The sequence below is a fragment of the Rattus norvegicus genome, chromosome 3 (assembly GCF_036323735.1).
Source record: "Rattus norvegicus strain BN/NHsdMcwi chromosome 3, GRCr8, whole genome shotgun sequence".
Lineage (NCBI taxonomy): Eukaryota > Metazoa > Chordata > Mammalia > Rodentia > Muridae > Rattus > Rattus norvegicus.
In genome coordinates, this window is record NC_086021.1 from 152,493,906 (window position 1) to 152,519,064 (window position 25,159).

The 25,159-nt window shown below is 44.7% G+C and overlaps 1 protein-coding gene, 1 long non-coding RNA gene and 1 pseudogene across 2 annotated transcripts in view; 2 read left to right on the forward strand and 1 right to left on the reverse strand.

Annotated features, from left to right (window-relative positions):
• The window catches only part of Dtd1 (D-aminoacyl-tRNA deacylase 1), a 162,768-nt gene that overhangs the window by 44,713 nt on the left and 92,896 nt on the right, over positions 1-25,159 (forward strand). The window lies entirely within an intron of this gene.
• LOC134486168 (uncharacterized) lies at positions 15,607-25,001 on the reverse strand. Its single transcript, XR_010064923.1, has 2 exons — positions 24,868-25,001; positions 15,607-17,171 (listed from the first exon to the last, which is right to left on the reverse strand). It is a non-coding gene; the product is annotated as an uncharacterized LOC134486168 (long non-coding RNA).
• Rack1-ps3 (receptor for activated C kinase 1, pseudogene 3) lies at positions 17,136-20,491 on the forward strand (annotated as a pseudogene).

Below are 25,159 nucleotides of genomic sequence, written 5' to 3' on the forward strand. Positions count from 1 at the left end.
GAGTATGTAAATGTGTGTATGTATGTATGTTTGTGAGTGTGCATGTGTGTGTGTGAGTGTGCATGTGTGTGTGTGGTGTGCATGTGTGTGTGAGTTGTGTATATGTGTGTGTGTGAGTGTACATATGCCTGTAAGTATGCGTGTGTCTGCATATATGTGTGAGAGTGTGTGAGAGTATGCTTGTGCATATGTGTGAGTGTGCATATGTGTGTGTAAATGTGTGTATGTATGTGTGTGAGTGTGCATGTGTGTGTGGTGTGCATGTGTGTGTGAGTGTAGAGCATACCACAGTGCATGTGTTGGGGTCAGAGGACAACCTTTGGGAATTAGTTCTCTCCTCCCACCATGTTGTGAGATAGCGTCAGGTGCTGTGCCCTCTACTCCAGGCAAGCTGGTTCCTGAGCCTTGGAACTCTTCTCCTCTGCTTCCCATCTTACTGTTGAAGTTCTGGGATTTTAGATACATGCTACTGCATTTGGCTTTTTACATAAATTTTGGGGATCCAGATCAGGTCATCCATCTCGCAGGCCCCAGTATAACCCATCTTTTAGAATCCATTCCAGAGAGTGTTTCATTCATGGTACTTACCTCAGTTTCTCCAGACGCACCCTCATTGCTTTAACTCTCCTTTATGTGGTGTGGCCTGTATTCCCTGGTGGAACTGCGCTTGGCCTACCTGCATTCAGTTTTTAGTTTACTTGTTGACTTAGCTACTTAACTTTCTGCCCATGTGTCCAACAAGCTGTCTGCTCGAGTACCGGTCCCTTCACTTATTTGTCCACCTGCTTGGCCTCCCAGCTGCTGCTTATGAGATGTGTACTCAGTGCAGCACCGACCCTCAAGCCTGTTCTCCTGGGAATTCATGTAGGGGTAGAGAAACATTCCAAATTAGTAGAACTTGAAACTGTAGCAATAATAAGGAACACAAATGTGATTAGATATAGCAAATGTTGCCGTCTCAAGTACAGGTGCTGAGAGCAGACACTGAGCTAAGGGGAAAGGAGGAGCTGGAGGAAGAATGGGGATAAACAAATGCAGACCCCAGGCCAGTGTAGCTGGAGTTTGGAGGTACCATGGGGGCAGTAAGAAGTGAGCAGTTTTAAATTGTGGTATGAGTGGGCTGGAGAGTGACTAGAACAATAAGAGCTTGCACTTGTCCAAGGATGGGTGGTCTGTGGACTTAGGAAGGATGGGATATATACACGATGCAGAAGAGAGAGCACTGAAAGGTTGCAGTAGGAGGTGGGTGAGGGAACGAGGGATTCTGGATGTGACATGGAGGTGTGTAACTGCTCTGATGCCTACCTCCCACATAGAGGTTTGTTTTGTTTACCCTTTTCTCCAATGTTTCATGCTAGATTTCTATCATACTGTGGTCTGAACATCAGGGCAGACTGTGAAGTCTAACCTTCCACAGCTCATTACAAGAAAGACCTTATTTTTCATGGCCACATTGGTGGAGGGAGTCCATCGTATATCTGTGACAAGTTCATGCATTTGGAATTTTTGCCCTGGGGCATGGGCTGGGTACAAAGTCAGAACCCATTTGATTCAGTTTAGCTGAAAAAAGAGAAGCAAGCACTTCCTGGGAAACTCTCCTCCTTTAAGTTCAGCAGGAAGCCAGATGTCTCACAGTTGCCCAGCTTCCGCTAAAATGCAAACCAACCCTTGAATTATACAGAGTATTATTAAGGCCCAAGAAACAACATTTCTATTGAATCCGATTTATGTGCACCATTTTAGCTGATATTGTCAGAATCTATTTTTTTCTTTCAGAATCTTTAAGTTTTTAGAGCTTGTCAGAGAGGGAGAAAAAGATGTATTTTTGGAGAAGTATGTTCCCTGGTGTTCATTGATCTTGGAAATTGCAAGAAATAATTGTCAGAAGGGAGGTGGCAGTTAGAGCTGTAGAGCAGACGCCCAGGATGCAGGCGGGTGTTCCTGCCGTGGACCCTAAGCCTTCCTGCCGGCGGCAGGTCCAGAGTCTCACCCCACAGCCCCTTCACACCCACTGCCTCCCAGCCTCAGTGGGTGGGTTTTTTTTTTTTTTTTTGTCAGTGTGGAACACAAAAAGCATTTCTATGAAGATTCTTCACATGAAATTTATTCCTTTGACTATTTTCCATAAAATGTGAAGTCAATTTCTTTTTCTATTTTTAATCATGAAAGTGAAGCCCGGAAGCCTCAATTTCTGTGTAATGGAAAGATCTAAGTTTGTGGCCCTGTTTCCATTCTCCAGCCCTCCTCCTCTGTGAGGAACACGATACCCACATCATATCCCCCGGGCAGTGGCTCCGTTCAGAAATGGCATCGCTGTTAGACTGCAGAGGGAAGGCAAAAGCTTTTATTAACTGTTGGTGTCATTGTTGGGTCACGAAACCTTCAGGGGATAAATAGAATTCCTATAGCATTGCATTCAAACTCCAGACTGGGTCTCTATGCGCATTTTCTGTCCCCCTCCTCCAATCTCATGTTGTCCCTTTGCCCCTTTCATTTCTCCTGGGATGATTCTCTTATTATTGTGATTATTATTATCTTTAAATTGGAAATAAGCAAGCACGTAATGAATGGAAAGTACCAATTTGGAATAAGTTATTTTTAACAGTGAGCTTTTAATAGTATTCCTGGGTAGAAAGGTATTTTTATAGAAACGGTTCTTTCCCCGCCATTAATTTTTCTTAGGAGGCCAGAAGACAACATTTTATATCAGTTTTTTGTTACATATAATACATAAATCAATATTCTTTGAAGAATTAAGGAGTTTAAGATATACCAGAACTGCTCGATTCTGATCTTTTATTCTCTGAGGCAGCACTATTGATGAGTGAGTGCCGTTATTTCTTTCCAGTCCTGAGAAAACAGGCTTGTTTCTCTGTTCATGGAAAATAGGCAGCAGTCTGTGTGCTGTGGTGGCACGCACACGACACAGAACTTACCGTTTACTTGTTTCCGGCACACCCGTGTCTGTGGCTGTTATGACAGCTGTCCATCACAGAGTGCAGCTATGCGCAGAGCTGACGCTCTGGCCCCCGCAGTGATGACTCTCTTTGTGTGTCATCTGAGTGACAGAGTTTTGTCTCTGGCCTGCTTTATCATGATGTCTTCAGGCTTCATCCATGTCAAGCTTGTGGGTCAAAATTTAATGGCATCATCACAGTCCACTGTGCATGTATTTTGTATTTCTATTTTGTTCAGGCATTTTGGCCATTTGAGTTAACATTTACATGAGTTATAAACTATTCATACATTTCTATTTATGGACAAGTTGGCCAAACAGTGCTGAGAGCTTTTTTTTTTTTTGTGGGACCATTTAAGAATAAGTTTTTTGGGGGCTAGAGAGTTGGCTCAGCAGTTAAGAACATTGGCTGTGCTTCCAGAGGACCCAGGTTCAGTTCCCAACACCCACATGGCAGCTTACAACTGTCTGTAACTCCAATTCCAGGGGACCTGATACCCTCACACAGACATACATGTAGGCAAAGCACCAATTAATGCTCACAAAATAAGAATAAATAAACTATACACAAAGAATAAGTTATTGATCTTATGCCCCCTCTATACTCATTTATATATTTCTTGAAAATAAGGACATTCTCTCGTAAAAACTCCAAACTCCCATAGAAATCAGAAATTTACCATTATTTTACTAGCATCCAACCTTCAGATGCCATTCACATTCCACTCCCATTACCAGGAAGCCTTTTATAGTGAGTGGATCCAGTTCCGAACCACGCTTTGTATTGACTTGTCAGGATCGTCAGGATCCTTCATTCTAAGTTAGTGAGATCTTCGTTCCGACCCTGATTTCGACTAATACAGGCATTGACGTGAAGACTGTCTTTCAGTTTGGGTCACATGATGTTCTAGGGTTAGATGTAGTGTGCATGCCTGCATGTGTACAGAAGCCCTTGCCTATGTGGCACAGCACCATAAACGGCATTGTTCTGGAGCTTGCTCTCACCCATCCTGCTGATCACGTGTGTGCTTCACGCACAGCTGGTTCATTCATTTTTACTGCAAGCCAGGGCTCCATTTTATGAATAGACTGCACTTTGTGTAACGATTCTCTTTTTGATGGATTTATGGAGTCATTGGAAAGTTTCTGCTTTTATTAAAGTGATACAAGATTATTGTGAATATTTCCTTTTATAGATCTGGATTTGCAAGGTAATAGGAAATTGTTTCTCTGTAATATTTGTTCCTTAAAAAAATCAAGATATTTAAAACTTGCTAAAAGTGCAGAGAAGCATAACAGCATCTAACTGTACAAAATGCTAGTATTGGTTCTGGAATCTTTAAGTTGTTAAATTACCATCCCATTCGATAGAGGATGAACCGAGGAACTTTTCTGAGCTTATTCTAAGTTAGTGTCTTACTGAGTAAGAATTATTATTAGTGATAAAATTGCCTCAAAGGTATATGGCCTTTTCAAAAGAAAGATGTTTTGGGGGAAGTTAGAGTAAAAAAAAAATCCAGAAAATCTGGGCTTACCTCCTAGGTGTGACCTGTGAATACATTACCAGGTCGGCGCAGCCAAATTTTCTTTTCGATTTCTTTAATGTTTATCTTAATAGGATTTAATAAAAAGAAACAGGAGGAGGAGGAGTCATAAAGGTTAAGAATAATAGGCCTGGAAGAATTTCTTGGCACCTGCCTAGAGTCATTTGTCATGGTGGATCCCTTGCTGGACTCAGGCATTGGTGAGGTGAGACCCACACAGAGAAGCATCGCAGACTGTTCAGGCCCAGGACAGACTTGTGGTAAATCAGTGTTGTCACCATGAGTGGCAGCAGGTAAGCCAGGGGAAGGAGGACCGGAGTCAGACTGACTTTCAGCTTACTTTGCCAAACCCTGGGAAATGGAATTCTCTGGAGATAAACAAATTAATTAATTGTCTGGGATTTAGAGAAATGTCAGCAACAGTGTAAGTTTTACTAAGCTGAAGGTGGATCCTGTCTTCTAATTCACACACCTATGGGAAGAGGGGACCGTGGCTCCAAGGGGGTCACACTCCTACAGGTTCTGTCATCATCAATGAGAGACCAACTCTAGCCAGCTTTGGAGATGTGATCTCAATATCTAGAGTGGAATCCCTAGACCTGCCTTAGTGGAGGGTTTGTGGGTTTTTAAATTGCTAATCCCCCGCCTGCCCCCACCCTAGAGCTGAGGACTGAACCCAGGGCCCTGTGCTTGCTAGGCAAGTGCTCTGTATCACTGAGCTAAATCCCCAACCCCTAAATTGCTAATTTTGAGATGTATCGATCATAGATATAAAGTACAACATGACAGACACACTCATGCTTGCACACACACACACACACACACACACACACACACACACACACACACACACAGAGGAATATGAAAGAAGGACAGAATGTGAGTGAATCTCAGGTTTGCCTTGAACTTGTAAACCTACTGCTTTAACTTCATGAATGCCACATACCACTCTATCCCATATTCCATGACATTTAAATGTAGACAGTATGTAACGATCAGATCAAGGTGACCGGCAAAGCTTCAGCATTTGTCATTTCTTTGTGTAGGAGTGTTCAGTACCCTTCCCATGCGCTGCTTTGAACTCTACAGTTAGCCACGGCCAATCACAGCTGCTGGACTGTGTGTGCTGTGGAACATTGAGGTTCTCTTGGCACCGGCTGACCTCTCTCCAGTACATCTCTGACACACTGATAACCACAGTTCTCTCTTCCTCACACTGTCATCTGCATGGAAGCAAGAACATGAAGTGTTTGCCTTCCTGTGCCTGACTCCTGTCACCTGACATAATGTCCTTTAGTTCCATCCTTGTTGCCACAAACCACAGTTCCTTTTTAATGGCTGAATGATATTCCATTGTGTATATGTATTCATATCACATTTTGTTTATCCCTTTTTTGTTGGAGGACAGTGATGCTGATTATTACTGTTATATAACTAAACACAGAACTGTATTTGCCTCTTCCCTGTACTGATTTCCTTTATATGAGGCTAGAGTATATGATTAAAAAAAAGTCAGTTTGGACTTGGAAGGAAGCCTTTGCCATGCTGGAAAGCACACTGGAATGCCCAGACCTTGCTTGTGGTCAGCATGTTGGTGCAGCAGGCTACAGGGTCCCTTCTGGTGGCCTGAGAACACCATTCACCCCATTCGCCTCCTTTCTTTTTAAAGGCTGGAGGAATGCCCACAGTGCCCAGTGTATCTCCTTCCTTCATCTGCTCTCAGAAAGGCCACTGGGGAGCTGAGAGTGGGAGAGTACAGCAAAGTAAGGCTGGGCTAGGCTCCTGGGACTTCAGGCCACGTGGCCCTGTCATGACCTGCTGGAGTCCTTGTCCTAGCATCAGGTTAGGAGTTGGGCCTGTATTGTTTGAGACCTGCCTGTCCGTGGTGTTGATCCTTAGCCTCATGGAGGACTACTCAGTCACTTAGCTGCCCTGTTTGGCTTTCTGTTGATACTCTTTCCTTGGGCCTTTGTTCTCAAGAAGAAACAGACAGCCCAGAATGGCTTGGAAACCTCCACTGGGGACTCCTGTGGCTTTGCAAGCTTTAGTCTCTATACCTTGATGGAAATCAGATGTCAGGAAAGAGGGGCATGCATGTTAATGAGCCGTATGGGCCTGATTTCGTTTCAGGCTCATCAGCCTGGATCTTCTGAGATGAACCACTTACATTTGGTGTTACCTCGAGCTCAGCAGAACAAAGTGAAACTCTGACAGTGGTGTGGGGGGGAAAGGAATTCCCACTTTCTCTGCCCTTCTAATCAATCAACCCAAAACTCTCAAAAGGCCAAGTATTCAGAAATAACAAATGCAAATAACTTCATGTTTGTATTCTGAATACATGTTTTCCAGAACAGATCAGTGTTTTCATTGGCTTCGAGTGGGAGTCTAACCTTTACACTTGACCCACGACCATACATATATAAACTGGCACAGTTGCCTGCATTTGTTCCTTTTCATAAATATTGCTGACAGCTTTTTATATGTCAGATTCTTTATCAGGGAAAGAGAAGTAAGGCAAAGCTTCTTTTCTTCAAGAGACTCTTACTTTAGTGGGATAGAAGTCATATTGGGGTGGTTCTGAGGGGGTGCTCTTAGGGCTTAGGGAGCAAGTGGGGGTACACAGAGCCTACATTGAGGCATGGTTGCTAGTACAGATGTGCATGAGCACCTAGTAGACATCTGGGCGAGAAGTAGCCAGATGTGCTGGCTAGTCTTATGTCAGCTTGACACACATACCAGAGTTAACTGAAAGGAACCTCAATTGAGAAGCTGTCTCTATAAGAACAGCTATAACGCATTTTCTTAATTAGTGGTTGATGTGGGAGGGCTCAGCCCATTGTAGGTGGTTCCATCTCTGATTGGTGATCCTGGGTTCTATAAGAAAGCAAGCTGAGTAAGCCAGGGGAAGCAAGCCAGTAAGCAGCACCCCTCCTTGGCCTCTGTATCAGCTCCTGTCTCCAAGTTCCTGACTTGTTTTGAGTTCCTTTCTTGACTAAATGGTTAGCACATTACCTTGGATGAGATAGGAAATGCTCACACCACCAGGATCTCTACGTGGAAGAAGAACATTAAAAGAGATATGGAGGGCTGGAGAGATGGTTCAGTGGTTAAGAGAACTGACTGCTCTTCCAGAGGTCCTGAGTTCAATTCTCAGTAACTACATGGTGGCTCACAACTATCTGTAATGGGATCCCATACCCTTTTCTAGTGTGTCTGAAGTCAGCTACAGTGTACTCATATACATGAAATAAACAAAGTTTTTAAAATAAAAGAGAGATGGAGAGTGTAGACTTACCTGTGGCCCAGTACTGGCTACTCACACCACTCCAGAATTCAGTGTTCTGACCTTAGGAGTGCGGTGTGCCATGCTTCTTATTTAGAAGCAGAGTGTGCCAAGTAGGCTGGCCACTAGGTCATGCTGTATTTCTCCTACACTCTTTCTGTTTGCTTTGGTAATTTCTTCCCCCCAAGGTCTGCTGGATACAAAATGCTACCCCTCTGTATGTTCAAGATTTGCTCCCTAGCTACCTGTGGCATAAGTGTTAGGATGAGACCTTTAGGGGATGATGCTTGGTGGAAGAAAGTTGGTGGTATGCTGTTGCATGGGATACTGGGATTCCAGCCCTTTCCTATCTCTGTTTCGGGCCACCAGGAGGTGAGCAAGCCACATACTTCTTGACATGTTTTGCTGCCTCACACTCCTGGACCAAACGACTTTGGCCTAAAACACCTGAGACTGTGAGTTAAAACAACATTGGGAGGATAGTGTTCGTCTGGCTTACGGCTTACAGTTGCTTACAGTCCATCATGATGGGCATTCAGAGCAGGAACTGGAGGTAGGAACTGAAGCAGACAACATGGAGGAATGCTGCTATTGGCTGGCCTGCTAGCTCACATTCAGCTACCTTATTCAATTGGGACCACCTGCCCAGGGGTGACCATACTCACAGTGGGCTGCTCTCTCCCACAGCAGTCACTAATAAAAAGTATGCACCATAGAGTTACCTACAGTCTAACCTGATGGAGACATTTTCTCAATTGAGATTCTCTCTTCCCAGATGACTGCAGTTTATCATGTTGATAAAAACTAACCAACACCTTTGGTATGGATAAAAGACCAGATTATGGCTGTAGGAAGCTGATGCATTTTCTTCTCTGATTGCTAGAAGGGCCGCCTGCAAGGTCCATATGCTTGGTACTTGGTAGCTTCTGTTTAAGCTTCACATTTCAAAACTGGGCCCATTGCCTGGACTGTACCTTAGGCTGGCGTCAGCAGATCCTCTAGAAGAAAGGGGCCACAGGTTGTTCCTGTCAGAAGTGAAGTTGTAGATCACAGAGCTGGGCTGGTCAAGGAGGGACCACGAGGATAGGTTGATGCCTTGATAGGGTTGGATGGGTAGGTTGGTTGGATAGGGTCTCAGTGCCTTGATAGGGTTGGATGGGTATTTTTTGGGATTTGATGAAGAATAAAAAAAAAACAGATTCCTTGATCAGAAAGCATGGGTTATGGTGGTGATAACCTTATGGGCACTAAAATGCCAAGGTTTTTTTTCATAAACTCCTCAGCATTCATCATGATGACTTTCCTATTAATGTCATCCAGGCAAAGGAAGAATAAAACATAGATGGTATTAGCATGGCTTTTACCATTTAGAGTATGCAGTGCCCGTTTCAAACACACTTGAGTTGCATGTAAATTACCAAAATGATACCATTTGTATTTTATAGTTCATGCCTAGGGGTCATACTTGTACAGTTCATTTCGATAAGAATGGTAGAAATGGATTTACCTGATTTTGTTCATCGTTTATCACACACATGTTCTGCCAACACCTCCTCCATTTACTGAGGAGTAATGAAAGGAAAGGGGCCAGCAGAGCAGCTGCAGGCACCCCGTTTCCTTCTGTGTCATGGCATCCAAGGTGGATAGTAATTGAGACTGATAGGAGAGAGTAGAAAGGCAGTGGTGAGGCTCTTTGGGGTTTGGGGGCCTTAGAGCCCTGTTGCCCTTTCTGTGTTCAAGGCAGTTGTGATTCAGAGGGAAACTGTGGTCCTTGGGCTTCCAACCTTGCTTTCTCAGCCATGGATTTGACTCTCTTATACTGCACTTGCTTTCAGTATCACTGGACTCCCAGGTGTTGCGAGCCCATGGGAATCCTATACTTGTGAAGCACCCCGAGACTGTGTGTGGGCCAGCAGCAGGGGAAGACCGCAGACACCCACACTGTGTATGTCTCCTTTGCACATGAGCATATGTCATGGCCTCCATGAGACTTAACCAATGAGAAGCAAATTCCTGGGTAAACTTATTAAGAATTTCAGGATGCAGTGGCAGAGCATTAAATAAATGCAGACCTTTATGAGTGTGGGGACTGTGCATTTGTTCAGTTCACACGCCTGTGAGCTCAGGCCTGCCCCCTCCCTCCCACCAGTCTCTCCCCACCTTTCTGGCCTTCCGAGTACTTGGTTTGTGACTCCATCCTGGGCTGCTCTGTGCTTCACCCCCAGGGCCTCCTATCGCTCCCCCATTCTTTTGTCAGATTTATTACCTCTAAAATTGTATTTCTTCTGGTTATTTTACCTTTGAAATTTGTTGTCTAGAGTGTCAGTTCCCCAAGAGTGAGAATCTCAGCCCACAGGTAGACAAGAGGCAGTCCAGAAGAGAATGTGTGCCCTTCACTGCAGACGTTTGCTTGTGTGACAAAGTAGGCATCATACAGTTATGACAGATGGAAGATTTCTCTGGAAGTGGTAACTGGGCAATTGGTTGGCAATTATGGAAAATTAATCATTTTAGATTCTTAGTTTATGCCACCCCTTAGAATACATTTCAATGGAGTTAAAGAGATAAATGTAATTTAAAAGAATCTCACAGAGGGGCCTGGCCTTCCTAAATATCAAAAATGTATTAACGCCACTGTGGTAATGAAAGCAGATGGTGCTGCCAGCGTCAGAGAGGAGAGCTATTAGAAGACCTGACAAAGACCTGAAAGAGAATCCCATTCCTTATGGGGAGCTGGATTCTCAAGGGCAGGGCTTCTGGTCAGTGGTCAGGGCTGGATTTTTCAGAAAAGGACATATATTCAATTATTTGTAAAAGTCGAGTGAACAGTGGGGAAATGCAGTAGATATACCATTATATAAAATAATCACAGCTCTAAAGAATATGTGTAGTGCAAGTCTATTTATGTCAAAACTGAAACCATCTGTTGGTGCGTAATCAGTCTGGCTGCCTCCCACTATTGTGGCTCCCTTTCGTCTAACACATTCTGGTAAAGAGAGTTTGTTCCACCCTCTCTTCAGACACAGTTTTAGTGTGTGGCACCGGCTGCCCACAAACTAGAGGTTCTGCTGTCTGTATGTCAGAGTGCTCGGGTTACAGGTGTGTGCCACCATGCCCAGCAAGGTGTGTGCCACCATGCCCAGCAAGGAGAGAGTTTATCGTAAACCCTCATGGTCATCCCTTCAGAGGTGCTGTACTGAAGTTTATGGTCTTTCTGTGGAGCTCCACTGCTGTACTCCTGCAGGCGGTGTCAGCATTAGAATTCCCAGGTCCTGGCCCGGGAAGCTGAACTGCACGCTGACTCAACAGTGTCATAGACTTAGCAGTGACTGTGTGCATAGCTCTAGCTGAGAACCATGGCTTTGTCTGTCTGGTGTCTAAATCTGAAGGTCTAACCTAGAATACCATTTAAGGGCTTAGGACATCAAACTAACACTTTTAAAAATTTTATACTGGGATACAGAGTGTGTGCTGGTTGTCTGTCCAGAGGATTGGAGATGAAGCCTAGCCACTGATTCCTGCCCTCACGGCTCTCAGGGCTTCTGAGAAAGCCTTGTGGCAAAATACCAGTGACCAGGGAGCATACATGGAGCTGTCTGAGGTGGCTGTGCACAGGGGACAGGCTGCAGGCTCCAAAGAATCCTCATTTCACCATTTACGTGTCATTTGCATCTCCTTTGTAACGCGTACTGAGTGCCCCTTTAGGCCTTTTGCAGGGTTCTCAGTAAGGATCAACTGGAAAATACTGCTTATATAAATAATCTTTACAGTTTGGGAGAAGTGCCCCCTTCTGTTTTCTGCCTGGTGGAGTAGCTCCTAGGGGCAGTAAGATGTCATTCAAACCCTTTTCTTTCTGAGTTCCTACTTGATAGTTCATAACTATCAGGTGGTCCAGAGAAGCCCCTCTAGGTTTTGGCTTGAGCTGTGTACAGACCAAGGGCCTCAGGGCTGGAGCAGGATTCTAGGGAAGCAGGCAGGAGCCCTGTGGCTCCAGTCTATGATGCTGTCCGGGTGGCTTTATCCTTTTCTCTTTTAGATAGGGAATCGTGTTGACTAGGCTGTCCTTAAACTCCTAGGCTCAAATGAGCCTCCTGCCCCAGCCCCTGTGAGTAGGACGGTCTCCAGATGAAGAGCACCATTCCTCTTGAGTGAAGCTCTAAGGAGCAGGCTGTGAGAGATGCTGTGTGTTAGTTGTTTCTCAATGTTGCCACCAACTACTTGGCAAGGACATCTTAAAGGAAGAAGAGTTTGTGTGGCTCTAAGTTAGTAAGTGATAATTGTCCATGATGGCAGAGAAGACATGGTGGCAGGAGTCAAGAAACAGAGAGAAGGGACAGGAGATGGGCAAGCTCAGAAAACTCCATGCCTACTCCAAGAGATCTACCTTTGCCAGTTAGACCCACCACAAGGACCCCCTTAGCTGGGGATCAGATGTTCAAACCTATGGGCCTATGTGGAACATTCACATTTCAAACCACAGCATTCTGGTTTCATGGAGTCTTGGTCATCTTCTATAACAAAGCACATTCATTACAAATGTAAAAGTCCTCATAGTTTCTAACATTTCTAAGAAGGTGCTTCAAAGTTTCTTTGGACATTCAAGGCAGTTTCCTCCTTGTAAGCCCCTGTTTGTTTACATTTTTTAATAAAGAAATGTGGTTATTTTGCTTTATGGTGTATAAATGTTTCACAAGCATTAATGTCTGTGCACTGGAAAGTTGCATGTCACCATACGGGTGCTGAGACTCTAGCTCAGGTCTTCTGTATTTGTTTTAAACAAGTATAAACTATACATTCCAAACATATACTGTACAGGGTGTCAACGGAGCTAAAGGAGGCATAACAAGGAAGATCAGAGACCACAGCAAGACTAAACCCAGCAGGGCAAACACCAAATCTTGCCGCTCTATGTCCATCTAGCATCTGGGGATTGTGATGGAACCCTCTGAGCTCCAAAGGGTTTGGGTAACTAGTCACCCTCCCTATCCCAGCTCTGCTACCTGCAGAACATACAGCTTCGCTCTGGCTCTGGCTCTGTTCTGTGCTTACAGTTTCCCTTGCTGGATAACTCCTGGTCCTGTCCTCTCCAGCATCGTGGAGTCCTCATCATAGTTTAGGCTTTGTCACTGTGGTTTTACACACTGGCCCTTCCAGGCATCCTGGAAGGAAATCCAAGGCTACTACAGGTTGTCTGGCCTCATCGATGCCTGCCTCCTCGGCCCACTCACTCTTGCATGTTCTATGCATGTAAACTTTGTCTTAAAAAAAGTAATAAAAGAAGCTAAAACTAAAACTAAAACTAAACAAAAAACCCAAATCAGTATGTGATAATCATGACAAAGCCTGGATGAAATCTTGTAATTTCCTCTGCAAACACCTATTACTTAAATTTTTAAAATTTTATTTTTCATGTTTGTCTTTACATTTATTTCACATGGTGTCTTGCCTACATGCATGGATATGTACCAAGTGTGAGCCTGGTGCTTGGAGAAGACAGAGGAGAGCTTTGGGACCCCTGGAGCTGGAGTTAGCGCTAAGCCACCATCGAGTGCTGGTGTTGGAACCCGGCCGGGTCCACTGTGCATGGACAGCCAGTGCTCTTAACTACAGAGCCTTCTCTCCAGCCCTGAAGCTCGCTCTCTTTTAGTCTCACTTTACTTCTTAGGACCTAGGCAGAACAAAGCCAGGTTCCTTGTCAGAATATGACACAAATGCAAGTGGTCTTTTGCTCAGTTCCCAACAGATTCCTTGTTCCCTCCAAAACACCACAAACCTTTCCAAAGGCCTGTGAACTCCATGCTCAGGTTTATGACAGCGGCAAGCCTTCTTAGGGCTTGAACAAGTTCCTGCTGAGGGGCAGCTTATGGAGGAAGGGTTAATTTTGGTTACAGTTTAAGAAGAGCTACAGTTTGTGGTGGTAAGGAAAGCATGTTGGCAGGAGAGCAAGGCAGCTGGTTCCATTGTGTCTGCAAAGAGAGCACAAGAAATGGCAACAGGTAAAGTCACCTCAAGGCCTGCCCTCAGTGACCCAGTTTCTCAAGCAGGCCCTACTGCAAGTCCATCCCCAGCTGTGGACCAAGTTTGCCACGCATTAGCCTATGGGAGATGTTTTACATCAGACCAAAATAAATGCCTACTCTGTTACTAGTGTTCTGTTACTATGACAAAATACTTGGGCAAATCACTTTATAAAGAGGAAAGGTTGATTTGGCTCAGAGTCATAGTCAGTTAGTTTGTTGATTTTGGACCTCTAGTAAAGTAGCATAGCGTGATGGGAGTGTGAGGCAGAGGAAACAAAGAAGGAGGAAGAAGAGGGGCTGGGGTAACATCTCTTTGATGGGCATTCCCCAGTGACCTAACTTCTTCCCATAGATTTTACATCTTAAAAGCTGCATCAGCTTCAGGTATCATCACACACTAGAGACCATGATTTCAACACCTGGACCTTTGAGGACATTCAAGGTCCAAAATACAGCATCCACATAAAAAACCAGGCCTTATGTTTCCTGCTTGGTGGAGCCTCAAGCAAGAGGGAGTGCACTTGACTTGAATTTGAGGTTGTGAGGAGCTTTAGCTCTAAAGAATCACAGCAGAAGAAATGAGGACAGAAAATGAAAAGCGTTTTGTAGACTGCAGAAGTCTGGGATTATGCTGGGCATCATTGAAAATAATGAGGAAGAAGGTAGACTTTTTTTTAGAAGCAATTTATTATTAATTATTATAATGATGCCTCTCTCTCTCTCTTTCTCTCTCTCTCTCTCTCTCTCTCTCGTGTGTGTGTGTGTGTGTGTGTGTGTGTGTGTGTGTGTGTGTGTGTGTGTGTGTGTGTGTGCTTCATGCATGTGGAGATCAGAGGACAACTTTGTGGAGTTGGTTCTTTCCTTTCACCTTCTCATGGGGTTCCAGGATGCAACTTAGGACGTGAGTGGCAAACACCTCTACCAGCTGAACCAACTCGCAGCCAGCTGTCGGATGGCATTTAGAACAGAGTTGTGAAGACTCTCGCATGTGCCTAGGGACTAGCTGACCTCACAGCTTAGAGCAAGGAGATGCTTAGGAACATGTATTGGCTGATATTCTTAAAGAAATATTTTGCTAGCATGTCTGAGACGTCTTTAAGCAAGAATAGTGTACCATCTGTGTCTGGGGCTCCTAATAAGCGGGCTGTAGCTGGATCTTAGCATACTTAATGAATTGAAGAATAATTAGAAGATTCATAAATTAGCTTTCTTTGAACTTAACTGTTAATTTAAAGTATATTAATATATGAAAATAGTTGTTGAGTTTGACTTCAGAGTATGAAATCCTAATACTCCAAGAATTCAAGCAGCTTTTGAAATCTGAATAATTTGACTTATTAGTGGCTTGTAATTAATGTAGGAGGAGTATAAGCTGCAAACAAATGGCATGCTTTAAATGAGCTCTAACTCATAAAATGCTAATTCGCTTTCTTTCTCTGCATAATGGCTCTGACACTCCTCCCCAAATTTCCTTTCTGTTTTTAAGTCAAATGTTAGGGAGCTGTTTTGGAGAAATTTATAACTTTAAAAGTAAGCTTTTTTTTTTTTTTTAATGAAGTAGTTATGTCTGAAGAGGCATTGGTAAAGAGCAGAGCTTGGCTATTAACAAGTTAGATCAGAGAACTAACAACTTAAAGGATTCATAGCTTTGTAGCCTCACACCAGACCTGTGCAGTCACCATGAAAGGGAGACTTTTGGTCATCCTGGTCAATGACTAGGTCCAGGTCACATGGCCTAGCTGTTAGGTTAGAGAGATGGGCTGTAATGGAAGACATGGTTCAGGTTGCATTGGCTCAGGTTTCTTTTTTCTTTTTTCTTTTTTTTTTCCATCTTTATTAACTTGAGTATTTCTTATTTACATTTCGATTGTTATTCCCCTTCCCAGTTTCCCGGCCAACATCCCCCTAACCCCTCCCTCTCCCCTTCTCTATTGGTGTTCCCCTCCCAATCCTCCCCCCATTACCGCCCTCCCCCCAACAATCACGTTCACTGGGGGTTCAGTCTTAGCAGGACCAAGGGCTTCCCCTTCCACTGGTGCTCTTAGTAGGCTATTCATTGCTACCTATGGAGCCCAGGGTCAGTCCATGTATAGTCTTTGGGTAGTGGCTTAGTCCCTGGAAGCTCTGGTTGGTTGGCATTGTTGTTCATATGGGGTCTTGAGCCCCTTCAAGCTCTTCCAGTTCTTTCTCTGATTCCTTCAACGGGGGTCCCGCTCTCAGTTCAGTGGTTTGTTGCTGGCATTCGCCTATGTATTTGCTGTATTCTGGCTGTGTCTCTCAGGAGAGATCTACATCCGGTTCCTGTCGGCCTGCACTTCTTTGCTTCATCCATCTTATCTAGTTTGGTGGCTGTATATGTATGGGCCACATGTGGGGCAGGCTCTGAATGGGTGTTCCTTCTGCCTCTGTTCTAAACTTTGCCTCCCTATTCCCTCCCAAGGGTATTCTTGTTCCCCTTTTAAAGAAGGAGTGAAGCATTTGCGTTTTGGTCATCCTTCTTGAGTTTCATGTGTTCTGTGCATCTAGGGTAATTCAAGCATTTGGGCTAATATCCACTTATCAGTGAGTGAATACCATGTGTGTTTTTCTGTGATTGGGTTACCTCACTCAGGATGATATTTTCCAGTTCCATCCATTTGCCTATGAATTTCATAAAGTCATTGTTTTTGATAGCTGAGTAATATTCCATTGTGTAGATGTACCACATTTTCTGTATCCATTCCTCTGTTGAAGGGCATCTGGGTCCCTTCCAGCTTCTGGCTATTATAAATAAGGCTGCGATGAGCATAGTGGAGCACGTGTCTCTTTTATATGTTGAGGCATCTTTTGGGTATATGCCCAAGAGAGGGATAGCTGGGTCCTCAGGTAGTTCAGTGTCCAATTTTCTGAGGAACCTCCAGACTGATTTCCAGAATGGTTGTACCAGTCTGCAATCCCACCAACAATGGAGGAGTGTTCCTCTTTCTCCGCATCCTTGCCAGCATTTGCTGTCACTTGAGTTTTTGATCTTTGGCTCAGGTTTCTTTAGCTTGTACTTTTCACAGTTTGAAGCTGGTCTGTTTAAACAATAGCATCTTGTCATTGATCAGGCCAACAAGTGGCACTTGAACCCCCAGGAGTCAGCTCCATGATGTTTCCACGTTCTTGCTATTTGATCATGTGAATCATCTTCCCTGCAAGGCGCAGGAGGTGGCCAGGTCTCTGTGTGGCCTTTTCTGCAAAAGCTGGGTGAGGCTGAGAGTCCCGCAACATCTGCCCTGCAGATCCATCTTCAGCACTCAGCTCTTTGCCTGTTCCTCTGGGCTAGAGTCCCGAGGGTCATGCTGGCAGTCCCCGGCACCCATACATCACACTGATGACAATACTGCCTGTATTTGACAGGTTGAAAAAATGGTTGAGGGAAAGGTTAAATAAATTAAAGCCTTCAGCTTTATACATGTGCAAACAAAAGCTTTTCCTGGTAGTAAAAGAACCTTCTTTTTTTGAGCATTAATTAGTATTAATGGTATTCTTTTGGTGAGGTTACATTATTATTTAAAAACGTAACCATGACTTAGAAAATGTTTATGGCTGGCTGTGGTGCTTGGCTTCCTGAGCTATCCAGTGCCATCCTTGTCACTGCGGCAACACACACAGCAGATGAAGAAATGACTGAGCAGTTAACCCTTTGTGGGACCCTTAAGGGCCATAACGGATGGGCCACCACACCACAGTTCTTGGACATGATCCTGTCAGTGTCTTGAGACAAAACCTTCATCATGTGGAAGCTGACCAGGGATGAGACCAATTGTGGCATCACTCCCACTTTGTTATCTATGATGTTATCTCCTCTGATGGTCAATTTGCCCTCTCAGGCCTTTGGGATGGAACACTGTGCCTCTGGGATCTCACTACGGGCACTACCACGAGACAATTTGTCGGCCATACCAAGGATGTGCTCGAGTGTGGCCTTCTCTGAAAACTGGCAGATTGTCTCTGGGTACCGAGGCAAGACCATAAAGTTATAGAATATTCTGGGTGTCTGCAAATACACTGTCCAGGATTAGAGTCATTCAGGATGGGTGTCTTGTGTCCACTTCTCCCCAAACAACAGCAACCCTATCATCGTCTCCTGTGGATGGGACGAGCTGGTCAAGGTGTGGAATCTGGCTAACTGCAAGCTAAAGACCAACCACATTGGCCACATGGCTATCTGAGCACAGAAACCGTCTCTCTAGATGGATCCCTTTGTGCTTCTGGAGGCCAGGATGACCAGGCTATGCTGTGGGACCTCAGTGAAGGCAAGCACCTTTACACTTTAGATGGCCAGACATCATCAATTCCTTGTGCTTCAGCCCTAACTGCTTGCTACTGGCTTTGTGCTGCCACTGGCCCCAGTATCAAGATCTGGGACTTGGGGGGCAAGATCATTGTAGATGAATGAAGCAAGAAGTTATCAGTACCAGCAGCCAGGCAGAGCCACCCCAGTGTACCTCTCTGGCATGGTGTGCTGATGGCCAGACTCTGCTGGCTATACAGACATCTTGGTGCGAGTATGGCAGGTGACTATTGGTACCCGCTAAAAGTTTATGACACAGTCTTAGAAATAAACTGGCTTTCTGAAAAAAAAGTTTATGGCTGATATTTCTGCCTTTCATTTTAATGTATAATTTAAAATAGCCACTTATTTTTAGGGTGCTTTTGGCTATAAGCATGTTTACCATGTTATGACAATCCTCTTTCGGCATAATTTCTGTAATGACAGAACAAGAATCCAGAATTTTAGGGTGGATAATAGTCCAGGGAATAAGCATCTAATGTGAATGTTTCCAATTTGGTGTGCCTGTTTTTCAAACAAGGCCATGAACTCTGGTGAATTAATCTAGATACAAATGGCTTCGATTACCACAGAGTTTATGGGAGCAGTGATAGTAGACTAATGAGCTAATCCATTAGCAGCCTACTCCAACCTCTGACGCCTCAGCCCAGTTGCTTTCTCTGTGGGAATTCGTTTTCTTGCTTCTTGTAGTGAGTGCGATAACTTCTGTTTATCACAAGGGTTAGTCTCTTTTAATTAGAGCAATTTTTCTGAGTACTTATCTTGCTAACTTTGTACTATAGAAACCCTGAAACCCACATAAGGAGAGAGGATAATACAACAGATTGTCAACCTTGATTCAGTGGTAATCAGTTGTCCCAAAAGGCACATTTTATATGTTCTGTGTGTGGCAGAGTTATAAACATTAATGACTGAAGCCCAGTTAGAAAAGCATGATCAGAATCTATGGGAGGGACCTCAACATAGCATTCACTGGCTATTTCCTATATTTGATGGTATTTAGTTTGCCTCAGTGGATGTCTTTGTCCATAAATATTGCTTATTCTCTAGGCTAGCAAAGGAAACAACTACAAATCAGGGAGGCCTGGATACCCTCAGTCTCCTAGGAAGATTTTATTCTAGTCTGGTAACTTGGCAAATAGGGCTTCTTCTTAGAAGTTCAAGGTTAATGGTTTCCTGAATGGATATACCTTTATTGGGATCATGTTCGACAAGTTAGCTGTTACAGCTGACAAACCTGGTGATCTCACTGGTGTAACACAATGAAAATTCATCTCACCAAGGTACCACTTGCTGTACGTTTTTAAAAATTACTTTTATTTTTTTTACAGTTCAGTTGTTGCCCTGCCCCATCCCAGTCTGCTCTTCCACAGTTCCTCATCCCATTTCTCCTCCCCTCTGTCTCTAAGAGGATGTTGCCCTCCTCTCCACAAGGCCTTCCTACTCCCTGGTGCCTCAAGTCTCTAGAAGGTTAGGTGTGTCTTCTCCCACTGAGGCCAAACCAGGCAGCCCTCTGCTGTATATGTGTTGGGGGATGGGAGTGGGGCTCAGACCAGTTTGTGTATGCTGCCTGGTTGGCGGCTCAGTGTGTGAGAGATCTTGGGGGTTTAGGTTAGTTGAGACTGATGGTCTTCCTATGGGTTAACCCTCCTCCTCAGCTTCTTCCTGCCTTTCCATAATTCAACTATTGGGGTCCCTGACTTAAGTATCTGCTTCTGTCTTAGTCAGCTGCTTGTTGCACCTCTCAGAGGACAGCCATGCTGGCTCCTGTCTGTAAGCACACCATAACATCAGTATAAGTGTTAGAGAGCCTCCCCTTGAGATGAATCCCAAGTTGGGCCGGTCACTGGACTGCCTTTCCCTCAATCTCTTCTCCATTGTTGTCCCTGCAGTTCTTTTAGACAGGAACAATTCTGGGTCAGAATTTTTGACTGTGGGATGGCAACCCCATCTCTCCACTTGATGCTCTGACCTTCTACTGGAAGTGGACTGTACGAGTTTCCTGTCCTTACTGTTGGGCATTTCATCTAAGATCCCTCCCTTTGAGTCCTGAGAGTCTCTTCTACAACAGAAGAATGGATACAGAAAATGTGGTTCATTTACACAAAGGAATATTATCCAACTATTAAGAATGAGGACATCATGAATTTTGCAGGCAAATGGATGGAGCTAGAAAATATCATTCTGAGTGAGGTAACTCAGACTTGAAAGGATATGCGTGGTATGTACTCTCTGATAAGTGGATATTACCCAAAAAAGTACAGAATGCAACCCACAGAACTCAAGAAGGTTAGCAAGCAAAGGCCCCAAGTAAGGATGCTTCAATCCCACCTGGGAGAGAGAAGAAAACAATCATGGGAGGCAGAGGAAGGGAGGGATCTGGGTGGGAGAGGGGGAACGGGGAGGGGAAAAGGGGAACATGATCAAGTATGGGGGTGGGGAGACAGGAGTGAAACCCTGAGGGCCATCAGAATGAATGGAGGTGTAACCTCAGGGTAGGGGGATGGGAGGTGGGGTGACTCTCTAGAAAGTATCAGGGATCTACCTTACTTTTTAAAAAAAAAAACAAAAAACAAAAAACTTAAACTTGGTTCTTTTGAGAATTTCATATATGAGTGCTGTATTTTAACTTCTAATTTAATTTGTGATTAGTTAACCTGTCAGGGGACTTGTTCTAGGAGAAAACGGATTCTCCCTCTCTCAGCAGCCATGACTGCCTTTAGCTCTTAAGGGTGGAACTTTGTGAAATTTCTCCCATTCATGTTGGTATGTCAACTGGTGGTGTTATGCAGGTCTTACGTAGGCAGCCACGTTGTTGAGATTTCATGCACGCAGCTTCCTTGCTATGCAGAGAAGACACTACCTGGCAGCAGGTACCCTGGTCCTTGGGCTCTTACAATTTCTCCTGCTCTGTCTTCTGCGATTCTCCTGAGCCATAGGTGTGGGGGCTGCGTTACAGCTGTCTTCTGGGGTGGGCACCCCACGCTCACTTGTTCTCTGCATTTGACCAGTTGCAGATTTCTGTAATGCTCTTCATCTGCTGCAGAAAGAGGCTTGACACTTACCTGTGGGCCTAAGGATGTCCAGTTAGAATGGTGAGAAATTATGTTGGTTTAGGGAAATAGAAGTAGTTGGTGCTCTTCTTGGACCAGTGACCTCTTCAGATACGGTAGTTGGCCAAGTTTCTAGACTAGGCATGAATTCTCTCCTTCTGAGTTGGAGAGTCTTCAGTTAATTAGATGGCTCATTGTTACCTCCAAGCTTAAAGTGCCACTGCAGCACCATGGGCTGTCTTGCTGTGCTGATCATTGTGCCTTGTAGTCTTTAGGGATGGGTAGGACCCCTAATTGCTTGTCTCCCTTGGCGGCTTGGACGGCACCTTAGATATGATGAGAGTTGGTCCTCAGGAAGGAGGTTTCCAGGTCATTTCCAGTTCAATTCCTCCAGCCCTTGTGTCTCAAGTGCATGGTGTCTTCAGCAATGGGGACTTACCTTCAGTTCTGGGAGGCAGTGACAATAAGCCATACAGTCTCAGAACTCTCTTGGTCTCCCCTGACCCAACAACTGGAAGGAGGTTTCCCATGCTAGCTTTAATTTAAATGGCATTAACCCTGCTCCGGAAGGGCTCTGGTAGCAGTTTTCCAGAGTGTACTATGGGAGCCTCCTTCATCTTCTTACTCAGGAATCCATCTCTCTTCTGAGTGCATTGCCAAGCTTCTCCACCAGGGCACCAGGGGATTGGAAGCACCTCACCAGCTTTTATTGACATCTCTGTTCATGCTCCCCTGTGACTGACTCCTTTACTGCATGAGAAGGGGTACCTGGCTGTTGGTGGGTCTCTGTATCTGCTTTCTGTTCCAGTTGTCAATGTTCCGAACTCTACAACTCCCAAATATGACAACACACACCCAGTCAGCAGAGAATGGGAGGATTGAAATCAAGCTGAAACCTCCACATCTCAGCACCTTCCTTAACTGTGACTGTGTCAGAAAGGCTTTTCCAAGTACATTCTGGAAAACTGACACCATAGTCCTTCAAGGAAGAGTCATTTAAATTTATGCCATTGTTTTTGTTGTTATTGCTTTAAGATGAATTTTGTTTTTAAAACTTTTAAGTTTCAATATAACTAGTTATAAGCTGGGTGTGTTGGCACATTCCTATAGTCCCAGCAGAGGTAGGTGGTTCTATGTGAGTTCAAGGCTAGCCTGGTCTAGCAAGAGAGCTATAGGACAGCCAGGACTAAACAGGGAAACCCTGTCTCAACAAACAAACCAACCAAGCAACCAACAAACCAACCGACCAACCAACTCTCCAGAATAAAAAACAAAACCAAACAAACCAAAGTAACTAGTACAAAAATTATAAAACTAGCACATAGACTATCCACACACCGCAGTTTCTGTTACTTGTCCAACAGCTGTAGTGTAATGATCCAAAATAGGACATTAGCATGGCTCTGATTCCACAGAGCTTTCATGAATTTTCTCAAAGTTAATGCTTTCCTAACTAAGGTCATGGTTAGGTTCCCATTTGAGTGAATGCACAGGACACACTGAGATTCTCCTCAGACCATTGCCCTCTGGGACCTGTGCACCCTAATAACTGCAGCCTAGAACTGGGCCTCTTTAGAGGAGGCTACAGCAAACCATGGCTGTTGGCAGAAGCCATACCAAACCAAATGAACTCAAGGTGTGTGTGGAGCAAAAGCAGCCTTTATTTGTTAGGAAATAGACAGAGACTCCTGTAGCATGAGTTATTAAAAACCAAATCCACGCTAGTGCCCGCTAGGTGCTGGCCAGCAGACCGGCATGTTCTCAGCCTGTCTACTTTAGCTAAAGCCTGTCCCAAGGCTGGCTCCACCTTTCCAGAGCTCAGTAATCACTCTTTCCTCCCTGTGGCTCGCTGCTGCCAAGCCTGTCCTGCACTTCCAAGTTCCCTCGGCTGGCTGGGGTGCAGCACTTCTGCAAACCCACAATCTGCTGCAGTTACCTCTCTATGGAACCCAGTTGAGTTTCCTCGTAAAGGAAAACACCACACAATCTTAGTTTAGAATCAATAGGTAACAATTGCTGAGTGCAGAATGTAACATCCTAATTTTACACACTATTCTGTGTTAGAAATCCACCAGGATCTGCCACTTGAACCAACAGCCTCTGGCTTCCTACAATGTGTCTGCTTGCTCCCGCTGTACAGAAAACCAGTCTCTTTCTCCTGCGTTCCCTCTTCCTCTCCCTGACCTGGAAGTCCCACCTTCTCGCCCAGTGATTGGTTTCTTGCAATCTTTATTCATCAGGGGGAAAAATACCACTACAGACTCCCCAGTAGTTTTAAAGACATTTAAGATAAATACTGCCTACAGTTCTATCTTGACTTTTATTTATCCAAAATATTCTCAAAACGTGTGTGGCCACAGATGACACAGCTAACCCTGCTGAGTCACACATACAGTGTCTTTGTCACAAAAGTAGGAGATTGTTGCTGAGTCAACAGTTCCTTGGTTTTGCCTCATTCAAATTGACAAGCACTGATTATCCATTGAGCTCTGGAAGTCCTAGAAAGATAAGGGTGCTTTGCCATTATTACTGTGTAACAAATTCTAGATTTATTGACTGAGAACAATGAATATGTACTATCTCGTACAGTTCCTGTGTGGAGACATTCGGGAGAGGCTTTGCTTGGGCCTTCTAGGACTGGGAGGGGTGGGGAGGCCTGGTCAGGATGCAGTGAAGCTCTCTGCTCTTAGCTAGGCTGCCATCTCTGATGGTTTGATGGGACTGGAGGCTTCATCTCGCAGGTAGTGCCTCAATCCTGGGCCTCACAGCTTGTGGTTGGTCATTGGCAGAGGTCTTCAGGCCTCTGCATAGAGAGGCTTCCCAAGGCTCAAGGGACAAGGTAGAAGCCACAGTGCCTTCAGGCTCTACCTCACAAATCACACATGTGCCTCATTGGTTGCATAGGTCATGGTCATTCAGTAGTAGATGGGGCTACACAGGCCTGAGTGTTAGAAAGCGATGGCCCCTGGGGGCTATTTTGGAGGCAGGCTACAGCAGTTGGGAGAGGCCCTGGCCACTGACCCTGCATTTACTGAAAAGATTAAGTCGCTGAGGATGTTGCTGAGCAGGGCAGTGCATGCCTAGGATGTTCAAAGCCCTGGATTCCACTTCTGACATGGAGAGGGGGATAGAAAAGGAACAACAGCATTAATTAGAATACTGTAGCAGAGGAGGTGGGTTTCTTGTGAGCATTGTGGTGGTTTGAGGTCTAGTGAGAAAACCAAACCAAACAAAGAACCATCAAAAGCGGACAGAACGGAGACTGCTTAGGAATAAGGAGGAACCTGTGGATGAGGCAGGGGACTGGAGAGGGTGATGGGGTGGTAATCAAAGCACATCTGTACATGTATGAAAATGTCCTGGTGAAGCCCATTATCTAATGCAATCAAATATACTAATAAAAATAAGTTGTCACAACTCTAGAGCTGGAGGGACCCGGGAGAGTGGAGCCAGTAGATGAGGGGGACTAAAGTCCCATACACCAGCCAGCTTTATTCAGAGCCGCAGACACCTTATACTCTGAGGGTTAAGAAAGGTCACATGAGTGAAGTTCTTATGAGTTCAAGCTGTGTACCATCAGAAGGACACACTGCCCATGACTGAGACATGTTTTCCATAAAGCTTGTAAAGCATAATTTAAATATTTAATTAAAGACCATAGCAAGCAATTGGAGTAATGTGAAGTAGACTTACCCCACCCATTTCACCTGGGAGAAGCCGTCTTTAAAGAACAATTCCATGTTTTAAAGAAACAGAGGCAACAAGACTCTTGTCTTCTTTTCTTGTGTGTTCTCACAAGCACTCAGAATTCTCCTCCCGTGATTCCATTCCCGGGCCATGTCCCAACAATAACATGAAAGTGTGAGGTCTTTCGTAGTGGATTTTGAGATGGGCTTGGTTCCAGTATCAATTCTGCTTTTTACAGGTGGACGTAAAGGGTCCTAAGGCTTCCTCTCTGTAGCTGGGGTGGTGATGCTGGCCATGC